Source organism: Mauremys reevesii, linkage group 9, assembly GCF_016161935.1.
Source record: "Mauremys reevesii isolate NIE-2019 linkage group 9, ASM1616193v1, whole genome shotgun sequence".
Classification (NCBI taxonomy): domain Eukaryota; kingdom Metazoa; phylum Chordata; order Testudines; family Geoemydidae; genus Mauremys; species Mauremys reevesii.
This window is the reverse complement of record NC_052631.1, coordinates 36,228,135-36,242,266: the sequence shown is the minus strand read 5'-3', so window position 1 is coordinate 36,242,266 and position 14,132 is coordinate 36,228,135. Positions and strand designations below refer to the sequence as shown.

Genomic DNA, 14,132 nt, shown 5'->3' with positions numbered 1-14,132 from the left:
CCAAATCTCCCTTGCTGAAGAATAAGCTTATTACATCTTGTCTGACCTTTGATGGACATGGAGAGCAATTGATCACCATCCTCTTTAAACAACCTTTTACATTTTTAAGACTGTTAACATGGCCCCCTCCGCACCTTTTCTTCTCAAAATTAAACATGTGCAATTTTCTTAACTTGCCCTCATAGTTCATGGTTTCTAAACCTTTTATCACTGAGGACTCACCAGAGCCAAATACACTGGAAGAATTATCTCCCATGTCTTATATACAACACTCTTGGTAATACATTCCAGAATGACACTTGCCTTTTTTCACAACTGCATTACGTAGGGTGACCAGTTGTCCAGTTTTCAACTGGAACAACTGGATCCAGTCAGCACCGCTGCAACCCCACGGTTGGTGGGGCTATGCTGCAGGGCTGGCAGGCTCCCTGCTAGCTGCTGTGTGGCTCCCGGGAAGCAGCGAGCATGTCCGGCTCCTAGGCTTAGGGGTGCCCAGAGGGATCTGCATGCTGCCCCGCCCACAGGCACAGCTCCCACTGGCCAGGTCAGGGCAGGGGACGAACTAGCGTGCCTAGCAGGCAGTTGTTGAGTGGTTGTGGCGCACGCCTCTTCCACCTCTGCCAACCCTGTTCTCCTCTTTGCGTTCCTCCTGTGGCTGGGCTCAAGCTGCGGTGAACCGCCCTCTGTTGCCCCATCACCAGCACCCAGGAGTTTGAGGTATGTATCTCCATCTCCAATTGCTGGGAATGGGGCTGCACCGCCATCCCCTGCACTGCTGGGTGTCTCTGTGTAGGGAAGTGCATACATGCATTGTATGTGTGTAAGAAACTGTGTGTCTTTATGTAGGGAGGTGCATATATTGCCACATGTGTGTATACCTGTCTGAATAAAATGCGCAGCCTAACTCTTTGACTTTTACTCCTTTTGCTGGCTTGTGCACAAAAAAATTGACACAAAATGTGTGTATCCATTTTAAACAAGTTTTTAAAAGAGAAGGGAACTCTAAAAGAAATGTATTATTTCTTTAAAAGTGAATGTTGTTGACTAGTAATTGCAGAAGAGCCAATGTACCATACATTTCTCCCCACTTTTGTCTAGCTACAGTATAAACTCTTTGTTGCAGACACTCTCTTTTTATGTGTATGTCCAGCACCTACCACCCTGGAGCCCTGATCTTAGATGGGATCTCTAGGTACTAAACAACAATTGTAATAATAAATAATGTGGAAGTACATGTGTTGCTGCATGCTAGATGTGTACACATGAATACACGTGTGTATCTGCATGTAGGTGTGGGAGTCAGTTTCTACAGATTTACGTATATAGGTAAATGGCCAGGTGTGCATTTCTGTGGTTGTGCTCTATAGATTTTGTGTTTGGGCTTCAGGAGTGGGCCTTTAATGGACCCATTGCAGCTGTGATAATGTGTGGTCCTAATTCCACACATAAAATTACAATAACTTTAGTGAACAAAACCTATGGAGCTGGTTACGGAAAATGGGAAGGGAGGGGAAACTTTTGTGAAATTTTGTTTTTTTAAAAATTACCGTTTTTGACTATTTTGCCACCAGCTCTAGTGTTCTGTAACAAATAAAACCTGATAATAGCATAATACATCTGTCAAAACAATCAATATGCCTGTTTTGGCCTTGCAGTGAAAATGAGCAGGTGAGCGAGGGTAGGGGAAAACAAGTGATGGAGGGGGGGAATAGAAGGAGGGGGGCAGAATGGAGGGAGGAGTGGGGCCCCAGGAAGGAGCAGGCCGTGGGTGGGTCAGTGAGCGGGGCAAGGGTGTTTGGTTTTCTGGAATTAGAAAGTTGGCAACCCTAGCATTACATTGTTGGCTTCTCTTCATTTTGTGATCCACTATAACCCCCAGATCCTTTTCTGCAGTACGGCTACCTAGCCAGTTATTCCCCACTTTGTGCATTTAGATTTTTCTTCTTTCCAAAGTGTAATACTTGTCTCTCTCAAATTTAATTTTGTTGATTTCAGACCAGTTCTCCAATTTATCCAGGTCATTTGAATTCTAATCCTATTTTTCAAAATCCTACCAACTCTTGCCATCTAGGTGTCATGTGCAAATTTTATAAGTGGACTATTCTACTCCATCGTCCAAGTTATTAATGAAAATACAAGTCTCAGGACAGAACCCCTTCTCACAGCTAATCATTCTCTCTCTTCTACCTGATGCATCCTGTCTGCTCTCAACAACCTGTATCATATTATTGCACTACTCACTGTAATGACTGCGGTGCCAATCTTCCAAGAGCAATTTTCTAATGCAATATATATAGCAAAGTTATTTCAAGCAGTACAATATTTACTAGGTTCTATACAGCAAAAATTCACTATAGCCAGGGAGACTTCACAGCCTTCATCAATTTGGCTACTTTAGGGCTTAATCCTAATTCAAGAAGCAAAATCATGTCACTTATCACTTCTTCCACCCAAGAAATATCAGGGGACATGAGCTTTTGGAGACTGCACAGTTAGTGCTTCCCTCCCCTGCATAGGGAGGTATGGGCTGGTGTGTCAGCACAGGCATTAACCCATTGCCTGCAACCCAGTGCCCACGCCTGTAACCCACCCCTGACTCTGAACCTGCTCTTCATGCTCCCAAGAATTTTAACCCAGCAGAGCAGAAATCCATGATCCACAAGTAGTTGCAGGCTCTCTGCATATTGCCCCTCCCACGCAGGGAGAGCCGGGGTTGGGCCTATACGAGAAATGCCATAGACACTGTGCTTAGAGAACCTCATCTAAGGAAAGAATATCAGGGGCTGACAATCCTTCTGCCATGGGGAACACATAGCTCTGCTGATAAAGGTCTTCTATTGCATAGTTCCTGGCTTTGCCCCGCTACTGTACAATTTCAGCATTTTCACCTACAGCATTTTAATCCTTATCCATGAGTGTCGAGACCAAGGTTTGACCCCATACACAGTCCTTAAGCTACAAATGGAATTCCCATTGGCATAAATGGCTTTGTGTGTGTGTAATTGCTCAAAAGAAATTCTTCTTTCAGTTTCAAAAATATATAGTATTATGGCTGAAAATGGATAGTTAAATGTTACCCTGTAAGAAGTAGACAGACTTGGAGAAGGTAATATTTTTCCTTTGTGTACACCACATCAGCCAGCACCTCAGCACTTACATCTCTTTCTTACGTTGTCTAAAATGTGTAGCTCTAACCTAGTATCTTTGGGCTCTCCAAACTCCCCTGACCTTTACCCCAACTCATCTCTTGTTTAAAACTGTTAAACTTATTCTGGGAAATCCAGAGCAATTGAAAGCTTTCAGCCTCAATATTCTAGATGGAGCAAGCATATCACAAATCTTATTAAATCCTCCCTTGAAAAACACCAAGCACATACCTAATACTGGGAATAAAACAGAAATGAAGGCAATCAATCATATTCAAGTCAGTTAAACAGCCCTCAGATATAAATTTCCCTGTGGTCTCATCTGGATCATGCTAGTGGGCAAATTTGCCTGTTTTATTATATCCAATATATTATCCTGTGTTATTAGAAGAACATTGGAAGCATTAGAGAAGATGTTGTGGGTGGTGATCTTTATGGGTGGGTTAGTTTGGATCTGGTTATTAATGAATGATCATATGGGTGATTGAGTGTGGCTGGATTGCTGTTAGTCTAACCTGGGAGTGTGGGTGAGGGTTTCATTTTTGTGCATCGCAATCACCCTAGATATTGTGTCTTTGAGCCGTCTCTCTGGCACAGTAAATTCCATATTCACATAGATTTACCTGTTCTGATTAGGCCCTGTTCCTGCAAATTATAAGTGTGTATAATTTATCTGGTAGAGGGCATCATGGAGGTGATCAGGGACATTTCAACATGCTTGGGGGAGGGAGGGTACTGGATGGAAAAAGACATAGAGGTGACTGACTACCTGAGCACACGGACAGTCAAATGCAGCAGGCACCCTGGAAGGAAGAAGGGGAGTGTGGTGATTTGCCAGGTCCACAGGTGTCATTGAGAGGCTAAGTGATTGGCTGATGTAACAGGTAACCAAACTCTTAAGAGGTAAGAGTTGAAAGGAGAAATCTATTTTGCTCTGCATCCACAGCTCAGAAGTTCTTCCCTCAGAGATGCAAGTATTCGGGATGGTGTGTGGAGAATTGCTGTAGGTGCATTAATTACTAGCAATAACTGAAACTGTATTTGCACACATTCAACCGATAAACACCCCAATGTGGATATTTATCCAACTCTATCTCGTGCCTATTAAGCTCTTGAATAGCTGAGGATATCTTTGCACAAGGAGGTATCTATCCTAAAAATGTATCTATTTATAGCCAGGAATTTCTGGCTTTGGGTGCTTTGGAACATTAAGTCAACCTTGTAAACATCCAACTGTACTGCGATACTAATCTTGGTATATTGATACGAGGAGTCCAGTGAAATGGGAGTGGGGTTGGTTTGAAGTATTTGTTACAAATATTATTTGTTACTATGTTAGCTCCTTTTTGGGGTAGCAAATTATTCATGAACTGATCCTGCTTTTCTTGAGCTATGTTAGTTATTTGTAAGCATTTGCTGACCATAGATTCATGCTCATGAACTCTTTGCTTGATTACTATTTGGTAATCATGTGTGGCTGGTCCTTGAGCCACATGGTGGTATTTCTTGCTTCTTAACTGGATAACAGAGAGAGCCTCAGTGAGTTTAAACACAAAAAGGAAGCTTACAAGAAGTGGAAACTTGGACAGATGACTAGGGAGGAGTAAAAAAATAGTGCTCGAGCATGCAGGAAGGCCAAAGGACAATTGGAGTTGCAGCTAGCAAGGGATGTGAAGGGTAACAAGAAGGGTTTCTACAGGTATGTTAGCAACAAGAAGAAGATCAGGGAAAGCATGGGACCCTTACTGAATGGGGAGGCAACCCAGTGACAAATGATGTGGAAAATGCTGAAGTACTCAATGCTTTTTTTGCCTTAGTCTTCACAGACAAGGTCAGCTCCCAGACTGCTGCACTGGGCAACACAGTATGGGCGGGAGGTGAGCAGCCCTCAGTGGTGAAAGAACAAGTTAAGGATTATTTAGAAAACTGGACATGCACAAGTCCTTGGGTCCAGATCTAATGCATCAGAGGGTGCTGAGGGAATTGGCTGATGTGATTGAGAGCCATTGGTCATTATCTCTGAAAACTCGTGGCGATCGTGGGAGGTCCCGGATGACAGGAAAAAGGCAAATATAGTGCCCATCTTTAAAAAAGGGAAGAAGAAGACTCCGGGGAACTACAGACTGGTCAGCCTCACCTCAGTCCCTGGAAAAATCATAGAGCAGGTCCTCAAGGAATCCATTTTGAAGCACTTGTAGGAGAGGAAGGTGATCAGGAACAGTCAACATTGATTCACCCAGGGCAAGTCATGCCTGACCAACCTTATTGTCTTCTATGATGAGATAACTGGCTCTGTGGATATGGGGAAAGCGGTGGATGTGAGATTGACTTTGGATGTGATATTGATTTGACTTGAGCAAAGCTTTTGATACAGTCTCCCACAGTATTCTTCCCAGCAAGTTAACAAAGTATGGATTGGATGAATGGACTATAAGGTAGATAGAAAGCTGGCTAGATCGTTGGGCTCAATGGGTAGTGATCAATGGCTCAGTGTCTAGTTGGCAGCCCGTATCAAGTGGAGTGACCCACGGGTCGGTCATGGGGTCAATTTTATTCAACATCTTCATTAATGATCTGGATGATGGCATGTATTGCACCCTCAGCAAGTTTGCGGATGCCACTAATCTGGGGGAGAGATAGATATGCTGGAGGATAGAGATAGGGTCCAGCGTGACCTAGACAAATTGGAGGATTGGGCCAAAAGAAATCTGATGAGGTTCAACAAGGACAAGTGCAGAGTCCTGCACTTAGGACAGAAGAATACCATGCACTACTCCAGGCTGGGGACCGACTGGCTAAGTGGCAGTTCTGCAGAAAAGGACCTGGGGATTATAGTGGATGAGATGCTGGATATGAGTCAACAGTGTGCTCTTGTTGCCAAGAAGGCCAACAGCATATTGGGCTGTATTAGTAGGAGCACTGCCAGTAGATCGAGGGAAGTGATTATTCCCCTCTATTTGGCACTGGTGAGGCCACATATGGAGTATTGCATCCAGATTTTGGCCCCCCACTACAGACAGGATGTGAACAAATTGGAGAGAGTCCAGCAGAGGGCAATGAAAATGATTAGGGGGCTGGGGCACATGACTTACGAGGAGAGGTTGAGGGAACTGGGGTTATTTAGTCTTCAGAAAAGAAGAGCGAGGGGGGATTTGATAGCAGCCTTCAACTACCTGAAGCGGGGTTCCAAAGAGGATGGAGCTAGGCTGTTCTCAGTGGTGGCAGATGACAGAACAAGGAGCAATAGTCTCAAGTTGCAGTGGGGGAGGTCTAGGCTGGATATTAGGACAAACTATTTCACTACGAGGGTGGTGAAGTACTGGATTGGTTACCTAGGGAGGTAGTGGCATCTCCATCCTTAGAGGTTTTTTAAGGCCTGGCTTGACAAAGCCCTGGCTGGGATGATTTAGTAGGTGTTGGTTCTGCTTTGAGCAGGGGGTTGGACTAGATGATCTCCTGAGGTCTCTTCCAACCCTAATCTTCTATGATTCTATGACTGAAGCTTCTTGTAAAAAAAAATGGAGAGAAAATAATGACCGTTCTGTTCTGGCCAGAATGTTTTGATGAATAAGTATTCAGGCTAACATTTGTGAAACTTCTGGGATCTGCAGATGTTTTCACAAATACCTGTCAGTTGTTTGAATACTTGTGACCGATTAACATTACAACACTAGGAAACATAGTGACCCAAACTCAGGCCTCTGATGTGTGAACAGGTTATTTTGATATTCAACCAGCTCTAAATGGGTTTGCAGCAATAAGGTTAGGAAAGAGAATTCATTAAATTGAAAGAAAAGAAAAGCATGCAGAAGGCTTATATGAACACAGCCAGAATTCTTTTCTTCTTAGCCATTGTACTATATTCATGAGTTTAATAAATTTTAAACTTCAGAGAGAATCAAAGGAAAGTATTTTCTGTCACTGAGTCAGGAGTTCAAATAGGCTGATTTCTCTCCCAACCTCTGACCCTTTAATTTTCTTCTTGCTCATGGCCAGCTAAGGAAGGCTGCCTAGGTTTATTGGATATATTGGCTCATTTAGTCAGCAGTGGATATCTCGCCCACGTACAAAGTCACTTTGGATTTCCTCCAGTGCCAGAGACGTCAACTATAACAAGTCCCTGTTAATAATTAACAGAATTCCTGTTGGGACTGGCTATACAATTTCCTTTGCTTCTCAATGTCAAAACTCTCCACTGTGATACAGCTAATTTATTTTAATCAGGTGTGTCACAGTCTCTGTCCATGATGACTGGACCCCACTTCCTTTCAGCACCTGCCTTCTGACACACTCTGAAACCTTTAAGGCAGTTTGTATTCAGACCTCAGTGTTTCAGGAGCCAAATTAGCAATCAACATTATCCAAAAGAACCACAGTAGTGTGAATTAATTGTTTCATTAGAGTACTATATATTCATATTTAGTTTTTATATATACCGTATATACTTGTTCATAAGCCAAATATTTTTGGTAAAAAAATGATGCATCAAAGAGCGGGGGTTGGCTTATAAATGGGTCTACACCAAAATTTGATGATTTTAAACTCTATGGAATCATTGAATTGAATATCTAATACATTGTCATTTTGCTTACCTGGAGCGTCTGCAGGCATGGAGCCCCTCAGCTCCCATTGGCTGGGAACGGCGAACCGCGGCCACAGGGAGCTGAGGGGCTCCATGCCTGCAGATGCTCCGAGTAAACAAAATGTCCCACCCCACTAGCGGCTTACCCTGATGGCCGGGAGCCAAAGTTTGCCAACCCCTGAGATATAGGGTCAGCTTATGAAAGGGTCATACAGTATTTGCTATTTTTACCTAACCATCTTGAGGGGTCGACTTATAAATGAACGGGCTAATGAACAAGTATATACAGTATGTATATTATTATCACAGCACAATGACTGACCAAGTATTATTATTTTATCAATTACAATTGGTTAATAATATAATAAAATAATCCAGATGGGTTAATGACTTAGACTGGTTAACAGTGTTTTAATATCATGTGCTACAGAGAGCTGCAGGAGACACATTAAAGAGTCACTTGCGGCTCCCATGCCTCAGTCTAAGTATCACTGCTTTAAGGAATGCCCGGTGTTATACCCTGGCAATGCAAGCCTCTCATACTCATCTTAACAAAGGAATCTCTTTAGCACTAGGGTTGCATTTCGGACACACTTTCCTGTATGTTCAGGCTAATGAAACCTAACGGAGCCATCCATAATCAACAAGCTTTGATAACACATCTTCCTGTGTGCTGAGAGAGTTTATTCTTGAGCCACAGAGAGATTTTAGCTACAAATCCAAATTGTGGCTGGTCCCACATGAGTAAACCCTAGAATTTAGAGGGCACAAAGACCTTCCCGCATCCTTCCACTCTGGCACAAAGGTGAGCTTGGGTCCCAGTCATTGTGCTGCCTGCACACGAGGACTATGCATGTTTCTCAATGCATCAAGCCAACCCTATTCTGCATTTCTTCTTCACCTCTTAGCATAGCTGGGCGCTCTGCACTACTGAGTCTCTGTGGGACCTTTGTGGGGAAGGCGGGGTTGGCTTGGGGAGAGCGGTCAATACCAGACATCCCATTTAAGGGTTTGATGAGCTCATATAATGTCCCTTCCCTAGCTCTGCCCCCTTAATAGCTTTGTGGAGCCCCACCACAGAGCTGCAGGGGAGCTCTTTCATGCTTCTGTCCACATCAGCATGACCCTTGGTGGGAATAGTTAGGTGGGTGCAGAGTCCCATTAAAAAAAAATAGCTAGGGCCTTCTGGGCCTCTGATTCCAACGTGTAATCAGAATGAGATTTGACACAATACGTTTAAACAAAACATAAATCTCTGTCCTTGGCTGAGATCTTGCATTCAGAGTTTTATCTTGGGGTGACTGTTTATGGCTAACATTAAAGCCTGTGGCTAACAGTGCAAAGGCTGAGAGAGTGCTTGGCAGGAAGCAAGTGATTCTAATACCTGGACTTGTCCAGCAGGGCAACATGGTAAAAATAACAAATCCTAATGGAATTCAACACTTTCTCCTTTAGGCCCTGCTTTGAAAAAAAAAAGGGGGGGGCATCAGGTTGGGTGAATAAGTGGTCTGCTCAAACTCAATCAGCAAAAGAGACCTTTTGTTATGACTCATTTTTTACAGTTGTTCTTAGTCACAGCTGAGCTCCGGCGTCTCAGAGCTTCACAAAGAATACCCCAATCTATATGAAAAGGAGTGGAGGGGGAAGATGTTTTATGCTCAGAACAGACTTCAGTTTGTCAAACATTATTTTGTTTTAATAGGGAGATATTTGAAATAATTTTCCTTTTATAAACGAATCAGAATAGTTTATTATTGTGTCACTATTGTGAAATGAGATGGTGGGGGTGGGGGTTGCTTGCTTGCTTGCTTAATGGATCAAAGCTCATTTCACTTGCTTGAAGCCTTGACCTTTAGTTACCAGTAGAATGACTTTGCTGGTTCTAGTGCTGTCCCTTCAGTGATGACGGGCACTTTCATTTCTATTTATTCAACCTTGATTTGGCTGAAGCTCATGACTCAAACTAGACCAGAGACTGTGTTCTAAAAGGCACATGACCTTTGCAGCTGAGGATTTTTAGTTACTCCTGCTGGTAAGGGTGGGAATGGGATATTCACAATGCATCCCCTTGTACCTGTACAGAGGTTCTGAACAAAGACAGTTTCCACTTTTGTTCTCATTAGATTTTGCCATTTTTTAAAGCAGCAATTTGCTATTCTGCAGCTCACCAGGAATCATTTACTTTTTTATTTTTAATTGTAACACCAGAAAGAACAACCGTAAGTACTCCGTGAGAGGATAGCGTATGTGCGATTCAATGACTGCATCCATTTTGTACTGAAATTGCTCTCCACATTGCGGAGACTCTGAACAGGCCAGCAGATTCCTTAGAAATTCAAAGATGCAGTACAGACAAAACAGGGCTTTGATAGTTACATAGAGACACAGGCTGTATTCATCTCTTCAAGATACTGTTAATATTAGAGAGTTGTGATTTTTGTCAACCCACTTAGGTGTGTTGAATCTGTAGTACTAATAGGTACAATATACAAGAACTCAGCTTCCAGCCGCTCCATGTTGGGCTCTGTGTCAGGTTTTGCATGCTAAGGGGAGTAAGCCTGGTAAGCATTTTGCTATATATGGTATATACAAAAGGGAGAAGCTTCTTTTTTTTTTTTTAAAGGTGATTTAAGTGGTGCTGGTGGCCAACTTAGTAAGTGGCACTGATCCCTCAGCATCAGCATTGAACAAATAGCCCAGCGTTTTTTAAAGATGCATCATTCTGCTTCAACAGCTGCATTTTGCAGGAGATGTACAGTTGAAATCCTGACCATTGGAGCTGGTAAAGGTTCCATGGCACTTTGCATTACAGCAGGGATGTCAGTATTCTAGCCAGATTCCATTTACATTCTGCCTACACAAAAACAAACAAAACCCCACCCCCTTACTGTCTCAGCTGGATAGTCTTCTGAAGTCCTATCTCATTAGCATTCCTGTAAGTTTAACAGTTGCTGTGTTTCATATTGGACAGTTTCCATTTCAGTGGCAGGTGGGCCCAATCCTACTCCCACTGAAGTCATTTTGTCATAAAGTTCAATGGGCCCAGTTCATGGTTGCTCTGCAGCTCCTTTGCACTGCATATGCTGGTGCAAATGGACCACAAAGCAGCTTCATGCCCACCCTACCCTATTCCTTGGGGAATGACCCTTGTGCAGAAGATCTTCCCCACTAGGCAGAGTCAGCTCTGCTAGTCCAGCATGCTCTGTGAGAGTCCTTGGGGCTCTGGTGCAAGGACCATTCTGGGGCATATATGGAAGTGGCAGAAAGGGATGTTGCTGTGATGGTCCTGTGCCCTGGTTATCCCATGATGACTGAAAATCCCATAGGGCAACCATGCACAAATTAGCAAACCCCTCAAGACTTCTCTAATCTGCATCAGGGCCAATTTGGCCCCGCAGAACAAAGAGGGCACAAAGCTCCCTCTCAGTCTCTGCATGAGGCTCTGCACTGGCACAGGGTGGATCTGGGCCAAGGGGTGCAGAAGCAATTGCATTGTTTGAAAAGCACCACAGCTTCCTTCTGGATGAAAGATACTATGTAACTGTAAGTCATTGTCACATCTAGGGGTGCTTCGTTCTCCGGTGTCATGATTTTATATTTCTAGTCTGAAAGCAAGCCTTGCTTTAATAGCCCTCACCAGCAGCTTCAAAGGTACGTTTTCAAAATGTGAGAAACAGTAAAAATCGCCTAGCAAATGAGTGTCATTTCCACATTCCTGTCACCTTCCAGTTTGTTTAAATGCAGAATTTATCATGGTACCATTGTCCGGTGGATAATTCTACAAGAAAAATAGCAAGAGGTTACTTTCCCTATTAGCTCTTACCTTAAGCAATGATCTGAACTGGGAGGCCAGGATGGGCTACTCCACACTAATAGATGCTAAATGGCACCAGTGCCTGCCTCTTGTTTCCAGGGCTTTTACATAGCTAAAATGGTGCTTTATGTTTTCACCTTAAAGGATCTCACAAACTATATGCCCATAACAGCAATGAAATGCAACTCCTTCTGTGGCAGGGGGTGGCATAAGGACTGTGCAAGAGGATACACTAGAACCTATAAATCCACCTGAAAGGATGGGATCCACTTCTAGCCTAGCCTATGAATGCTGGACCAGGTCTAGGAAAGCTCAGCAAATCTGGATTGTGATTTGCACGGCCCTAGTCCTTTCTTCTCCCAACAGAAGCCCCCAAGGCAATGGGGATCCCCAAAACCTAACGTCTTTTTGGGGAAAATGGTGAAGCTGAACCTCCTTCACCATTTTTGGCCCATTGTCCCCCTCCTCTATTTGATTCACAAACAGAGCAGCATACAGGAGCTAGAATATATTAAGGTATCTTTTACCCAAATTGTATACATGTTTGTGTTTTGCTAGACGTAAATAATTTCAGAAATCATCTTTTTAAAAACCTAAAACTTTATCATACAGCTGCATAATGCTGAGGTTATCATTCCATTTGCTTTCCCCCTATGAATTTCTTATTACAAATTACATTTAAATTTTGAACTTTGCCATGCAGTTTATTACTTTGAGCAGCATTAAATAGCCATTTTCATGGTTTCTTTGTAATGTCTGAGTCTGTTTGAAATCACAGCTGCAATCTAAAGTGCCTTATTTTGACTGATAAAAGCTTTACATTCCCAGGGATTTGTGTACATTCCATTCTTTTTCTAACAGACATCCTATCCTGAGTGAAATCAGAGGTATTTAACTACCCTTCTAGGTCTGATCAGCACTTTTCAATTTTTATAATCACTATTTACATTTCATATAAGGAGGGAAGGTCTTATGAAAGCACAACCCCTGGACATCTGGGTTCTATTGTTTGTTATCTCACAGACTTACTGTCTGATTAAAGGCTTGTAATTTAATTTCTTGATGCCTCGGTTTCCTCATCTGCAACATGGAAAATAATGAAATGTTGTAATATGATAACAATGCATGTAAGATCATCGGATATCCTGAGATGGAAGATGCTTAACGTGCAAAATACATTTCGTTATTCTTCCCAGCGATATGTGTAATCACAGGAAAATATAGCCAGTTCTGAATCATACAATTTCACCCTTCCCAAATTGGCCACCAGTGGGTATCCCAGTTTGGCAAGACCAGTGCGCCCAGAGACAATGGTCAACAAATTCACTTTTGTAAGGAACAAGTTTCCAAAAGTCCTTCTTTAATTTAGGCACAATAGATGATGTGACCACCCTGATAAGTAGCACTGTTACTCACCAGGCTGCTGCTCTGTAAAGACTGAATGGAATACTGGTTCTTAATACTCTTGAATATACTAATTAAAATAGTGTGTAAATGATGTGCTGATATTTTTCACTTATTGCCTTATTACTCACAGTGAATTTCAGTCTCTGTTTTCAGTTATCACATTATTTTTAATTCTTTCACTTAGAGGGCATAAAATGTTGGCTGGAGTGTTAAAAAATGAGTACCTGTAGATAGTCCCTAAGTCCATATTTAGGCCATGATTGTGAACAATGCCAAGCACCAGCAGTTTCCATTGACTTCCTAGGACTAAGTGCTGATTTACATAGGTGTGCGAGCACTATCAGCCCATGATTCATGTTGAGATCGTTTTCTGACAAATGACAACATTGGTATGGTCTGTGATTATCTTGGAACGTCTGTATTATCTCTGTCACTGCCCCTGCCTTTATGTACTGAGAGGCGAGAAATATTTGTCCTGCTTTTGGCTGTTTCCTGGCATATTCTATGCCAGAGATGCAGCGACTCCCACCTACATTAGCTATTCTAGTATCGGCTGTTGCTCTGTGTAGAGAGGGCTCGTTGGGGCTCGTCCCCCTCCGGGGCAGTGGGGAATCACGCTGCCTCCCTTAGTCCCTGCACTAGCCCCTGGGGAATCAGTCGGGCCACAGGAGTCCTGGCTCAAGCCGTCCACAGGTAACAGTTAGCAGTTAACAAGCCCAGGCCCTGGGTCAGGGCAGGGCTCAGGCCTCAGGCAGGGACTGAGCAAACCCAGGTGAATAGTACACCCAGGCTTCAGGCTCCGAGCAGCCTGGGAGAGGGGGAGACTACCACCCACATGTTGGGCGGCGGGGGGGACGCAGGCCCTCCCACTCCAGTGCATCCCAGCCCAGGGCCCTAGCAGCAGCCAAAGACCCGCTGCTGTGTCAGTGGGGATCCTGGCTGCAACACATTGACATATGTTCCGGCAGTGTTGCAGCCAGGCTCGGGTTGGCTGTCCCCAAGCTACTTCCCAACTCCCCTTCTGGAGGTACCTGGGTCAAGGTGGTGTCCTCAGGGGGATCCTGGTGAGGGGTAGGCTCAGCAACTCTTCTGGGTAGCTTGGAAGGGGTAGGCTCAGCAACGCTCCCACACGCTGATCTGCGTCAAGTATCGGCCGGTCAGGCCAGTCCCCAGGAGATGGGCC

At 43.6% G+C, this 14,132-nt stretch overlaps 1 long non-coding RNA gene across 1 annotated transcript in view; it reads right to left on the bottom strand.

The window, feature by feature from the left end:
• Window positions 1-14,132, bottom strand: part of LOC120371468 — an 18,578-nt gene extending 4,446 nt beyond the window's left edge. Inside the window, exon 1 of the long non-coding RNA XR_005584372.1 lies at window positions 13,981-14,132. This is a non-coding gene — a long non-coding RNA (uncharacterized LOC120371468). The remainder of the gene's footprint in view (window positions 1-13,980) is intronic.